This window comes from Nipponia nippon, unplaced genomic scaffold (assembly GCF_047370975.1).
Source record: "Nipponia nippon isolate SJK-2023a ecotype South Korea unplaced genomic scaffold, ASM4737097v1 scaffold_3, whole genome shotgun sequence".
Taxonomy (NCBI): Eukaryota; Metazoa; Chordata; class Aves; order Pelecaniformes; family Threskiornithidae; genus Nipponia; species Nipponia nippon.
In genome coordinates, this window is record NW_028262347.1 from 75350667 (window position 1) to 75362920 (window position 12254).

Genomic DNA, 12254 nt, shown 5'->3' on the forward strand with positions numbered 1-12254 from the left:
CTGTACAGCTCCCTCTGTGCTATTGAAGTGTAGCAGAGATTTTTTGGCATATCAGTTAAAGCTGCTTCCAAAACTGCCCTTTAAATATCTCCATAGGTTTTGGGGTAAACCTCACTGTTCCCAGGTTTTTTTTCCTTTCTCAGCTGCACACAGACCCAGGATTTAAAGGCACTTCTCAAAATCCAGACAAAAATGTTCACTTTGTTTTTGCAAATAAACAGCAATGAGAAGTTGAGCTCATTGGCTCAAAACTGCTGCACTGTCATATTAGCTGTAAGAAGCATTGCTTCTGCAGAACTGGGATGGACAGGCTGTCTGGGAAGGAGAAGAGAGCTCACCTGATGTGCTAGTGCAATCCACACACACAGATTTTGGAGGAAAAACTCCAGAATCGCCTATTCACACATATTTCTCCACATTACGCCTTAAAGGATCAGAGCAGGTCACCTGAACGGCGCTGCAGGGGTTAATGTTCGGGAAAGATTCAAATGCAAGCGGCCAAGGAGAAAGCTGGACTTCAGAGGCAGGAAATGGGAATTGTTTTGCCTCCTCCTATATGACTTCAGCTGACTTTCTCCTCACATTTCAGGGTCATCAGTTGAAAGCTTGGAGCTCCTTTGGCTTTGTTGCTGCTACGTTCACTGGAATGTAAGAACCAGTGAGGCCAACAACGCACCTCTGGGGATGCAGACTGCCAGCCCATGAAAACTGTCTTCATCCTTTGCCATGGGGGAGAAGCACAGGCATTTCTCCTGGTGGCATTTCTGCTGGTGGCAGAAACCACGCACCTCTGTAGCCTCCTGCGGGGCAGCTGTTCTCTGTCATTCACGCAAGGGAGCGATTTCATAATCCAGAGAAGATGCTCAAAGCTAAGGGACTAGTTTAATGAAGTCTGTGAAAAAAAAAAATCTGTACAGAACTGCGGAAAGAACCTCAGCAAGTTTTTCTTGCTGACAGCAGGACTGAGGCTGAACCACAGCTTTCCATGTCTGGAGAAAAACTAGGCATTTAGAGTTGGGACTTGAATTTCATAACATTCTCGTAATGAGTGAAATCAAAAGGGCCTTTGGGATCTCAGCACTCGTAGGCTTACAGGGAGCTGGGATCTAAAAAAAATTGCTTTGAAAGCCAAGCTCTAGACAGGATAAACATATTCCTGGGGACAGATCTGATTAGGTGAATTCCTTTGAAGGGGAGCCATGATATATACATATATAGCTGTGGTTGGCTGTTATGATTCAGCTAATCTGATTGTTAACTCCTGCTGGCCTCGAGGACACCCCATCTGACCAGCTCTGCCTACCCGTTTGAACACATGAGCAGCTTCCACTCCAGTGGATGGTTTGCCAGTAGCTTGTAAGGCTAAAGCAGAAAGCAAACAGTAAATGCAGGAGAGAGAGCACACTGCAAAATCTTTTCAATATCCCTTACTTCTGCAGGCAAAGTGGATGTTGCTTCTGAAGAGCTCAAGAGGTAAAATCACTGACCTATGTAGCAACGTTTTTGTCTCTTAAACATTACATACATGTATATATACATATAAAGCTTATAAACTATACACACCTCAGTGTGCATCAGTACAAATAGGGAATTCCTGTGAAATGCTAGTCATAAGAACCGTTAAAGTAAACTTTATGGCACATGCCAGTCTGTACTGATAAGGTTGACAGTCTCTGGTGTCACCGCAGAGCCAAATCTTCTCATTCCTTGAAGCAAAAACCTGCACAACTGTTTTGCAAAGCACTATTTTTTTTTAAAGGCCCAGATAATCTCTTCCTGTTCATGGAAGTGGTGCTGGAAGTGAGAGCAAGTGATGCGTTTGTAGCGTGGAGCTGTAAGATGGAGTGACAAAGTACTTCTGGAGAGCAGTGCCAGCCGGGCGGAGAGACCCTACATACATCACTCCACCAAAATTAGGCTGCAAGAAAAAACAAGATCTCTTGTAAGTACTGGCAGTGCATACAGCATTCAGTCAATAATTTTGAACAATATCCCTGCTGATTTAGTTTAGCTTTTCTTTCCTCTTTGTAATCATGAGTGCTCATGAGTGCTTCTGATTATATATGCAGTATTTGGCAGGTCAAGTGACAACAGAAATATCTCTTGTGCCACTGCTGCTGCCTCGGCCCTGACACCAAGGGTCGAACAAACGTCCCTTCTATGTCTGGTCCTTTTCCTGAGGCTACTATGGGGAGGCTAATTGGTGTCAGAGAAGATCGTGGTGTTATTTCCATTTGCATTCATTCACTACGAATTGGACTGCACACGCTTTTATATTTAACACTTTCTTCTCCCAGCTGTAAATTGACTACTACTAGTAAATCACATTGGAAAAAAAGTCAGGTTGGGAGGGACCCTGGTAGTATAAACATCCCTGCTTTTCCCAGTTCTCTGACCCATATTCACTCTGCCTAGCTCCTTTCTGGAATTTCATCAGAGCAAAAAATATCAAGCAAAAAGATAAACTGAGATTTTCGAAGGGTACTACTAACCATGGAGAAAGCAGATGGTAGTGTTCTACCAGGGCCTGGTTTTCAGTGAGTGATGAATATTCACTCGCTTTTGGAAAAATCAATGGTTACTCAAGGTGATCACCTAAATACCAAGGCATCGCAGATCACCGGTCCCTTTCCAAACAGAAAGGACCTGAACTGTTCACAATAATGACATTCAGACAACATTCTGAAGCTCCAAAGTTTACATTTTCCACTCTGCAGCTGGAAAAAAAGTGTGTCCCAATTTTACCCACCACACCCAGGAACTCGTGCCAACAAATTGATAATTTCATTGCCTTGCAGTCTTTAACTGTGCTCCTAAGGTCTGGTCAGTATGCAAGCAGCTGAGGAGAACAAGAGGAATTTTTAGATGGTTGCATAGAGAAGCACCATGGAAACGAAAAATGTAATTCATGAACCACTGAAATGAGCATGAAGTCATTTCAGTGATGCTATTACTGCTAAAGCACTCACGAAGCGAAGAGCCAAAATGTGGAGTTCATCAAGGTCAATAGGATCTTCCGCTGGCTTATATGGGCTTTTGCACCGTAGCAATACTTTGCTAAACTATATAGTGCTCCTTCTTGAAAATGAAAATACTGTGTTCTCTTTCTAAGTCAGTGGGGTTTCCATAAGGCAGTTGTAAGGTCAAAGACAATGTTAAGTCACCGTGAGTCTCAGATCTCTCTCCTATACTACATTCAACCCAGCTGGAATTGTCCACTTACTTAGGAGATGAGGTGTAAGACACAGGTGAGTTGACACATTTGTCAAAAAATCTTGGCCAAGAGTCACTGGTATACCAAGTATGATGCGAGATTGCAAGATGATTTTTGATGCTTGTAACGACTGCAGTGCTGCAACTGGCAATTCACAGAGGAGTAAGAAAGAGACTTTACTGTGGAAGGATGCGGGCTAGTGGCTAAAGAAGCAGCGTGGTTTTCAAGAGAAACTCAAGAGATTTATCACTGGCAGAACTAGCTATTTACACTGTGACCCTGAAAAGGTTACATTAGGCATATAGTCTAATAATACCTAGGACATAAGTGTAGCTGAGAGGCTTAATTAATCACAGTCTTGAAGTCTCAAATCCACAGAAGGGAAGTGAAAAACAGTATTATAATAATTTGGGGCCTCTAGCTGGTTATATTCAGGATCAGCTACACAGAGTGATTTAAGAAAAATGTGTTGGCAGGTGCCGCCCCTGCCGTTCGTCTGTTACAATTCCCTGCCAAGCGGCAGTATTTTTAGCTGTAAATGAACCTACAGTATAAATCAAAGGAGCGCAAATATTTCCCAGCGTAAGGTATAGGGGGCTGATGCTGAATTTAGGAATAGTGCAGTGTTAGTTGCGGGGCAGTAATTCACTTAGTTTAATACCTGGCCACTGAGAGCGGACAGGACCAGAAGTTCCCAGAGAAGAGGAAACCGAGGCAGAAGTGGGAGTTTACGGAGCAGCCTCCCCACAGGATGACTCCTGGGCTCAATTATACCTTGTAGCGAAGAAGATCTCATCATTAACTGTACACTGTGGAGCAGAGCCCTCTTTGATCTGTTTTAAATGCTCAGTTTAATTAAAATGCTTTCATTCTTCCTGAGAACAAAGAATAAGCTGAAGTAAAAAAGTTGCCCTCTCTCTAGTGTTTTTCCTTTTATTCATCTCTAAATGACAGCTCCAATCTTTTCAGTTTCTCTTCCTATGAACACTTTTATCTAGTCATTTCAATGTCCCATTTCTAGACCTTTCTATTTCCTCAAAATACTTTCAAGAAAAAAATAACCAAGAATGAATACAGTATTTCAGATGGGCCAATACGCTTGGTTTGTACAGCAGTGTTGTAATGTTTACAGAGCCTGTTTTCCATCCTGGGCTGTGCAGTACTCACACAATTTAGTTTTTGGATGACTCTGCATTTTAAGTAGGGATTTTCACTGTCACCAGTGATGACCCACTTTTTTTCTGACTAGTTTTCAGCTTTTAAGAATAGCTGACATTTGGTTTTGTTTCTTTTTTCCCCAAAATCTGATTATTTTGTATTTATTCAAAACAGAAGATTCTGCTTGCTCTCATATTTCTATCTCACCTTGCTTTCCTAGAGTCTTCTAAAAGTTTTCATAGCCATCCCTAGTCCTCAGCGGCCTTCAACCATTTTGTGTCATCTGCAAAATTTCTTACCTCACTTCTCACTCAGTTTTCCAAATCATTAGTAAAAGCAGCAAAGAATACATCTGACAGTATGGATCATTAAGACACCTGCTGCTAATCCTTTGCCAATGTGAAAATGTATCATTTCTTTCAGACATTATTTTCTCTGTCTTATCTAATTTCTAATACTGAGTAGTAATTTAACTGTTGCTTAAGATGTTTACAAGAAACCCAATAAATAACTCTCAGATATTGGCACTGTGAGATTAAATAAAAAGTGCTTTGAATAAGAACTGCTGCATGAAAAGTTGTCTCTGGTGATTCTCATCTTATGTTGATACTATCTATTCTCCTTATGCTCCTAATGTCAAATTGCATTAGTCCTTTAAAAGACAATATCATGGGGGAATAGAAAGACAGCCTGCTGATACTTTTTTTGATCTCTATATTTCAATGCAATGTGGTCATCAAAAATGTTCAGATATTTTTTCATTATTAAAATAGCAATCTTAAATACATATCTGGGAAGAATAAGTGGGGTTTCTGATGGAAAATAAATCCCATTGTGTACAATGAGGGAAAATATGATTGTCTTTACCTGATAAACCAGGACATCTATTCTAGGAATAAATCTGCTGGGACTGATATTCTGAACAGATCATTTCTGTACGTACATGGAACCACCTTTAAAAACTGCCTGAAAAAAAAAATCTGCTGTACACTGAGATTTAGTAAGGCTATAGATTCAAGAGGCTTTGACTACACTGAATCCTTCTGAAATAATCTGATTTTAAGTATATCACCTCATTTCAAAGTGTTGAATTCCTTGGATGGAAGTGGAAGTAACTACACTAATATATGCAGGAGATATGTTTGCAAGTAGAAGAAAGAGGGCAGCAAAAGGATACCTCATTCTCATCCACAGGACCAAGTTAATTTCAGCTCAGGGTTATCTGTAATCAGTATAGACCCATATGACGCAAAGCTTTTCTGTATGGGATACTGACCAAAATAACTCTCTGTGCTGACGCTGCATGTCAGGCAAGAGATGCTTTTGCTCCGGAATAACGAGTGCATTTCTAAAGCCAGAGTGATTAGTCTGGGATAGAGCCGCCATTCCCCTAGAATCATGTTTTCTTGGGGAGGAAGTCTGATATGGCTAGTGATTAAAATGCAAATGTACGAATTCTGACACAAGGTTGCATCCTGCCTCTGGAAAATGCAGCAGAGGCAGTCGATACTCTGAGCTCTGCCAATGTGACCTACTGAGTGTGGGAATATCTGCTGTGCAGTGATTCACTCCAGCAGCAGTGACTGCAGCTAACTCTCCCCAGGCAGACGAGCTCACAGAGCTGCTGAAGAGGCGCAGTAAAACTTCATAAAGTGTTTTTCTCTGAGCCAGAAACGCGTCTTCATTCATGAAGGATGGTAATGTAAATGTTTAATGTCAAGGGGTTCCAACTTGCATGACTTATTTCCTCATTACCAATTTCTCTGTCGTTTACCCCATTCTTGCACCTGGTATCATCAAGAGGGATTAGGTGGTCATCTGAGGGAACCAGCATGGTCCTGGTGGCCTGGTTTACACCCATATTAAAATGACAGAAATAGCCACTCGGCCTATTCTTCTGTATCTGGGATGAATCAGAAAGAAGACATAAACATCAGCCTAATATATGGATCAGCTTAATTATTCTGCTGGCCTGGCAAAGGAGATTACCTATTAATGACAACAAAGGTTTTTTTACAGGAGTAATTGCAAAGTAGCACATTTAGAAGGTGGGTTGTTCCACTTTAGTTTTAATTACTGATAAAAAGGAAGAAAGTAGAATATTTTAATAAAACTCCGGGTGTTGAGAAGTCAATGTAATAAACTGAATGTAGAAGATAACACTTTACAGTTATAATTTGTCATCTCAGAAGATTCAGTGGGAAACCACATCTTTCAGAGGCTCTCACAAGATCCAAAAAAATGCTGCATGATAGCTGAGATCCCACAAAACAACCAGCATCTGTGGAGTGGAGAGAGACGTCATCTGCGTGAAGGCACTCCTGCTCCCTTTCCTTCACACGTGCATCACTCAGTGCACGCTTCATTGCAAGGCCAGCTCTTTTATACAGGGCCTTTTGTAAGAGAAGGTTGGGGCACACAACTAGATGCCAAATTGTAGAAAGACGTGAATGGGCACAGGTCCATGACACAAATTGCATCTACTTGTACTGACTGGGGAACAGGGATGTGAATTCTGGATGACTGGATTTTATCCTTATCTTTAGAACTTGCTTAATGTGACCACTCACAACGTGTTTGGCCCCAAGGAATCTCAGTTTTCTGCAATTTATAATATGTGGAGGTTTTTTTGACAGTTGACAAAAATCATATAGCTCAGTTCTGTTTTTGTCAAACACACCCGCGTTTCTCAATAGAGGGCAAAATTATACCATAGTGCATATAGACATCACATTCCTTTGGGTTTTTTTCCTTGGGAATTAAATTATCTTTACTATCTATTTCTGTCAATCTTGCTACAACCTTATTAGAGCTCTAGCTAGGTCCAAAGCCTTGACTGTAATAGAGAAGCCACAAAGAAGGACTGTAACCAAGTACCTTTCAGCACACCTTTCTCACAAATATGTAACCATCTAAAAGGCAGGCATCCTTTCCAAGTTAGTTATACAAGTTCCCTCACTGTATGGAGAAAGATACCTCCAGCAGGAAAATCATCCAGTCAGTCGTAGACACCTATTTTTGGATAGGATGAATCATCTTCTAGAAGCACCTCTCTCTTCACTGGCTGCTGATAGAGCCCAGACTGAGGCTAGACATCTATTTTTTTTATTCCTAAGGTTAAATGAAGAAAGTCTTACTCTAAATCACAGTATCGTTATGTTTCAATCCAAACAATTTGTGGTTGTATATTCATGGTGTAAACCCAACAATTTGTCACACAATCAGAGATAATGATAATGATAATGATCCTGATAATAAAACGTGAAGCGATATTTATTCTAGAAATGCCAATTTAAAAGTAGGACTGATCAAGCTTAGGGCAATCTCAGGAAAACTAGGTGACAATCTAAAATCTCAGTAAAGAAAGCTAGATGCTAGTTCTGTGCTTCCACTCTCTCCTTGCAAATATAGTAAAAGCTCTGGGTATACTTCATGCATTTCCTTGCTGAGTTTGAGAGCATCCCAAACAGGTGTACACAGTGAAGTCAATGCACACAGCCTTTATAACTGACCACATCACCAGGCAGAAGGCTCTCTGCTCCATGGATATTGTAGCTAGAACAGATATCTGTGCATCTGGGCACAGAGGGTATGGAAAAAGAAACGGCGTAAGAAGCCAATCACCGCTTAGTTAGGGAATGTGTAGGTATCAACACACACAGACCACACGCCTTGAGCCAGCTTTTAGAAGCTTTCCAAGGCTGCTACGCACTTCTTGGCAGGAGCCCATCTGCACGTAGCCACTATGTACCTCTCGCCTTGTAAGTGGAGGCTGGTTTTCTGTCTGCAGCGTCTGCCGACTCTCTCTGCCTCCCTTCCGAGGTGGCTGCATGAGCTGGCTTAAATCTTTATATTGCTTCACAATAATACTAGTGCCAATGATTAAAAAACCCACAGAAATGAAACAAAACACCTTGGCTCCAATCATTCATTTCACAGCCTCCTTCCCCCTCTTTCTGCCAAGTAAAGGCAACTTCAGTGCAGCAGTGTTTTCCTTTCCTCTAAATAAGGTCTTTTCTTGCTGGAGTTCCAGACAACTCCAGTGATTTTTTCTTGTCTACCTGATCTCAAACTAATTAAAAAACAGTCTTTGCAAATGCCTCTGGAGGATCACCAAACTTAAAGTGAGTTTTCAAGAGAAGGAATACAGTCCAAAAACGTTTGACGTATATTCCAGTAACAAATTCCCATGACTTTGGGTCAATTCCTTTGACGGAGTAATCTGGCAAGGTTCATTTCTGACAACAGAGGTATGCTGGTTTATACCAGCCGAAGGTTTCATCCTGCCTTTGTTTACCAAATGAATGCTGAACTTCCAAAAAATAAAGAGGTTAACAGGTCATGCAGCTGTAGCCTTCCGTTCCTGATAGAGAGGAGGAAGGGATGCCAAGCCCACTTTCCTCCCTTCCCAACAGAGTCCTGTCCCACTGGTGGTATAGAGATGGGCATCCTTGGGGAGCCTTCTACACTCATTAGCTTCTCCATAACTGGGGAATCATTAGATTCAAGCAAAAATAGACAGATCTTGTTCATTCAGCAATAATTACACAAAAATAGGGACTGATATATTCACAGAAGATAAGCGCTGATGGTAACAACTCAGTATTTAATAATACTTATCATGAGAACCAGCAGGACTGAAGACAGATTATTTTAATTTGAAATTAAAGCAACTCTGAAATTTGGACCAGATTAGAGACAATGTCCACTTGTTTCTTTCAGATTCTCAAGTAGTCTGCTAAATTCTAGGAGAAAAAGACTATACAGTGATTCTCCTGCTTCTTTTTAATTAAATTTGCAAACAGAGGAGGGTCAAATAAGAATCTAGCTTGTGATTTATTTATCTACTTGAAACATGAACTCTGCTGCTTTAAAAAAACACTATATACAAGCTTGTTTCTAGCCGAGGATTTCTTTATAGCAGGAGATTCTTGGAATGGGAAGATTTATGTGCTTCACATCTCTTTGTATAACCCCACAGAGGGGGAGAGCATCTGAGTGTGGGAAAGTGTGTGTATGGACGCAAAATCTCAGAGGATGCCCTTTCAGAAGAGCCAAATATATGCCATAGCATTAGTATACAACATATCTTGTTATTTTGGTCACAAATTACAATGGGGACGCAGAGCTACTCCAGCCGGGTGTAGATATTCATAGCCTTTGTTTACTGCTTACTTGGCAGAAGATATATATGGAACCATCTATATGACACAAGTGGACTATGCACCACGGTGCTCAATTCAGCCATAAAAATGCTCTAATTTATTGGAATAGTGCAGTTGGATGACACGAAAACTAATCAAGCTAGTGATGCCATGACTTCCTAGAACAAATCACCCCCATGTTTCACTATATCTTGGTTCAGCCCATTCCTCCATCATTTAGAAGTAATCTCTTAAAATGTGCCAGATAAATAGCACTTGAAACTGAAGTTCTCTGTTCTTCCCCGGAACAGATCTAACTAAGAAATAGCAATGTATTCTCAACCTCGCAATGAGACTGTGTGTTATTCCTGCCAACAGAAACAGCATTACAGTCAACTCTCCCTTTTCTGTGGGCAGCCTGTCTGGCACAGACAGGTCACACCATGGATCCGGTGAAATCCAAGCGGTTTCTGGTTCATTGCAGAGCACAGTCTTCATGAATGAAGCTATACTGAATGAAGCTACACTGCTTTCTCTAGAAGAAACATAGCTGTGCTAAGAGCCGAGACTGAGCAGTTTTGTCCCAACAAACCTGAGCTGGCATCACTTGCCGCTGGTGTGGGTGGCTCTGCCTTATGTACGCGGCTGAAGGGGACAGGGTGCAGGTACTGGAATGACTGAGGGAAAAGCCCACCTGAGACGAGCAGAGCTCATGCACTAACGCGCAGCATCACTCTGGACAGCCTGAGCTGGCTCCCTGCTGCACCACTCAGGTATCTTTCCAACGTGCTCCCCACCATATGTATGTGTATAACCTCAATCAGTCTATTAGTTGGATCTTTCTAGACCTCCACTGTCACAGATAATGAAGAAACAGCTGTCTTTAAAAAGTACTGCAGCCCTACAGATTATCAATATTATTTTATAAGGGCTTTCAAGTGCTAGGAGATTCTGGCCATACCCACTGAAATCGTGATTTGAAAGCTCCTTTTCCAGCTGCCTGAGCACATGCAATGTCCTAAAGGGACATCAAAACTGAAAAACTGGACAAATAAAGGCCATTACCTTTGGGTGGAGGGAGGGAGTGGAGGACTGAAAGATCAGCCGCTCTCACTGTAAGCCAGTGGCACTCTTCTCTTCCAGAGGAGCCCATAATAAGCACAGGGTACTTGGATCCCCAGATCTTCTCAGTTCTACACCATCTAAATTGTGCCAACTGTGAAGATGTTTCCTGGCCTTCGCCTCTACCTTCCAATTCATCTCACAGGGTGGTATCTTTATCACATGCTTCAACTGTAGTAACCAAGGGAAAATAACAGGCCGAGCAGCTACTAGGCTTCATTTATTATGAACCACAAGCACATTTAAATCTGCTAGCTGGAAGGGCTAGCTGGCCCATGACCTCCACCAAAGCATGTGGTGTTTCAGTTCTGGGTGACCTGGAGTCCAATGCCACCACTTGGGAGGGCAGGAGGGAGCTGCCTAAGTTGCATTCGCAAGGAGGTTTACACTAGACAGAAGCGCTGCCTATAGACATGTGCCTTTAAAAGAGTTTGGGAATAAGCATTTGTAGAAATGTTCTATGGTGTATCCAGTTTAGCATTTCCTTTTGGTGAAACTGGCAGCAATGCCGAAGGGTATGGTTATGACAAAACCAGTGAAATCATGGAGACGGTGTCAATTCCCTGTGGCTTGTGGTTGTAGCAAGCGATGCCATCATACAATCAGAGCAAACCGCAGAGCATGTAATTTAGTGAAATGTGGCGCAGTTATAAGGCAAATATATTTGTCGTGCAATGGAAATGGTTGAAACAATCATATGTCTTTTTGTGCGCTCAGGCTTCTTCGCAGCGCAGTGCCTTGCTGCTGAGTCAATTAACTCTGCGTCTGCAGGTTACTGCAGTAAAACCTCACTTTACAGGATGAACGTGACTAGATGTTTCTCAGCGCTGCACATTACTTTCGCATTTGCAATGTTTTTTTTATAGGCCCAGGCTTTGGCTGAGGACACAGTGTTCTGGCCCAAAAGGACGTGTCTTCAAAATACATTTAGAGTGAGACTGCATCTGCTCTTCTGGAAAGACACGAGTCTAATAGGCAATCTGCTTGATTTATGTACCATGAAGCGTGATTAGAGTATGGGTAAGATTCTCATTCATTACATAATTTCTTTGAAATTATGAACCTGGCGTGTTTGTTATGAGATCCAAAACAAGGAGTAAAAGGACATTTTCAAGGTTGGCTTTAAGCTCGTATTTAGCAAATCCTTTTTTATTGTTCCTCAGACCTATAATAATGCTGTAGAATTTTTTTTTTCCTAAACAAGTAACTTTTTTTTTTTTTTTTTTTGCATTACTTAAGCCCTTTTGTTTCAGGTACTTTAGAAACAAGCATCATTGAAACTTCACAAAGGCATTATGCCCTGGATTCAAATGGGTAAACTGAGGCAGATGGGCAGCTAAGCAATTTCCTTGAGAGGCTGAGCTGAATATACAAGTCCAAACTGTTAACTAGCACACCGCTGATCCTTAAGTATCGCCCATTTTTCTGGAATGAAAAATCAATGCTGTCATCAAAATACGTTATAAGAAAACACAGTATGTTGTTGACACAGACACATTGGCCAGAGATTTCAGTTTTATGAAGTTGCTCTGAGGAAAGGAAAACCAAGATTTTAAGAGCACAGAGGCATACCTTTAAATAAGTAGTTTCCCAACTGGGGAGAATCTTTGTGCAAG

At 41.5% G+C, this 12254-nt stretch overlaps 1 protein-coding gene across 1 annotated transcript in view; it reads right to left on the minus strand.

Annotated features, from left to right (window-relative positions):
* Nucleotides 1-1825: 1825 nt before the first annotated feature.
* The window catches only part of LMNTD1 (lamin tail domain containing 1), a 46232-nt gene continuing 35803 nt past the window's right edge, over nt 1826-12254 (minus strand). The window contains exon 9 of the mRNA XM_087767315.1: nt 1826-1918. The gene's annotated coding sequence lies outside the window, so the exon portion shown is untranslated. The remainder of the gene's footprint in view (nt 1919-12254) is intronic.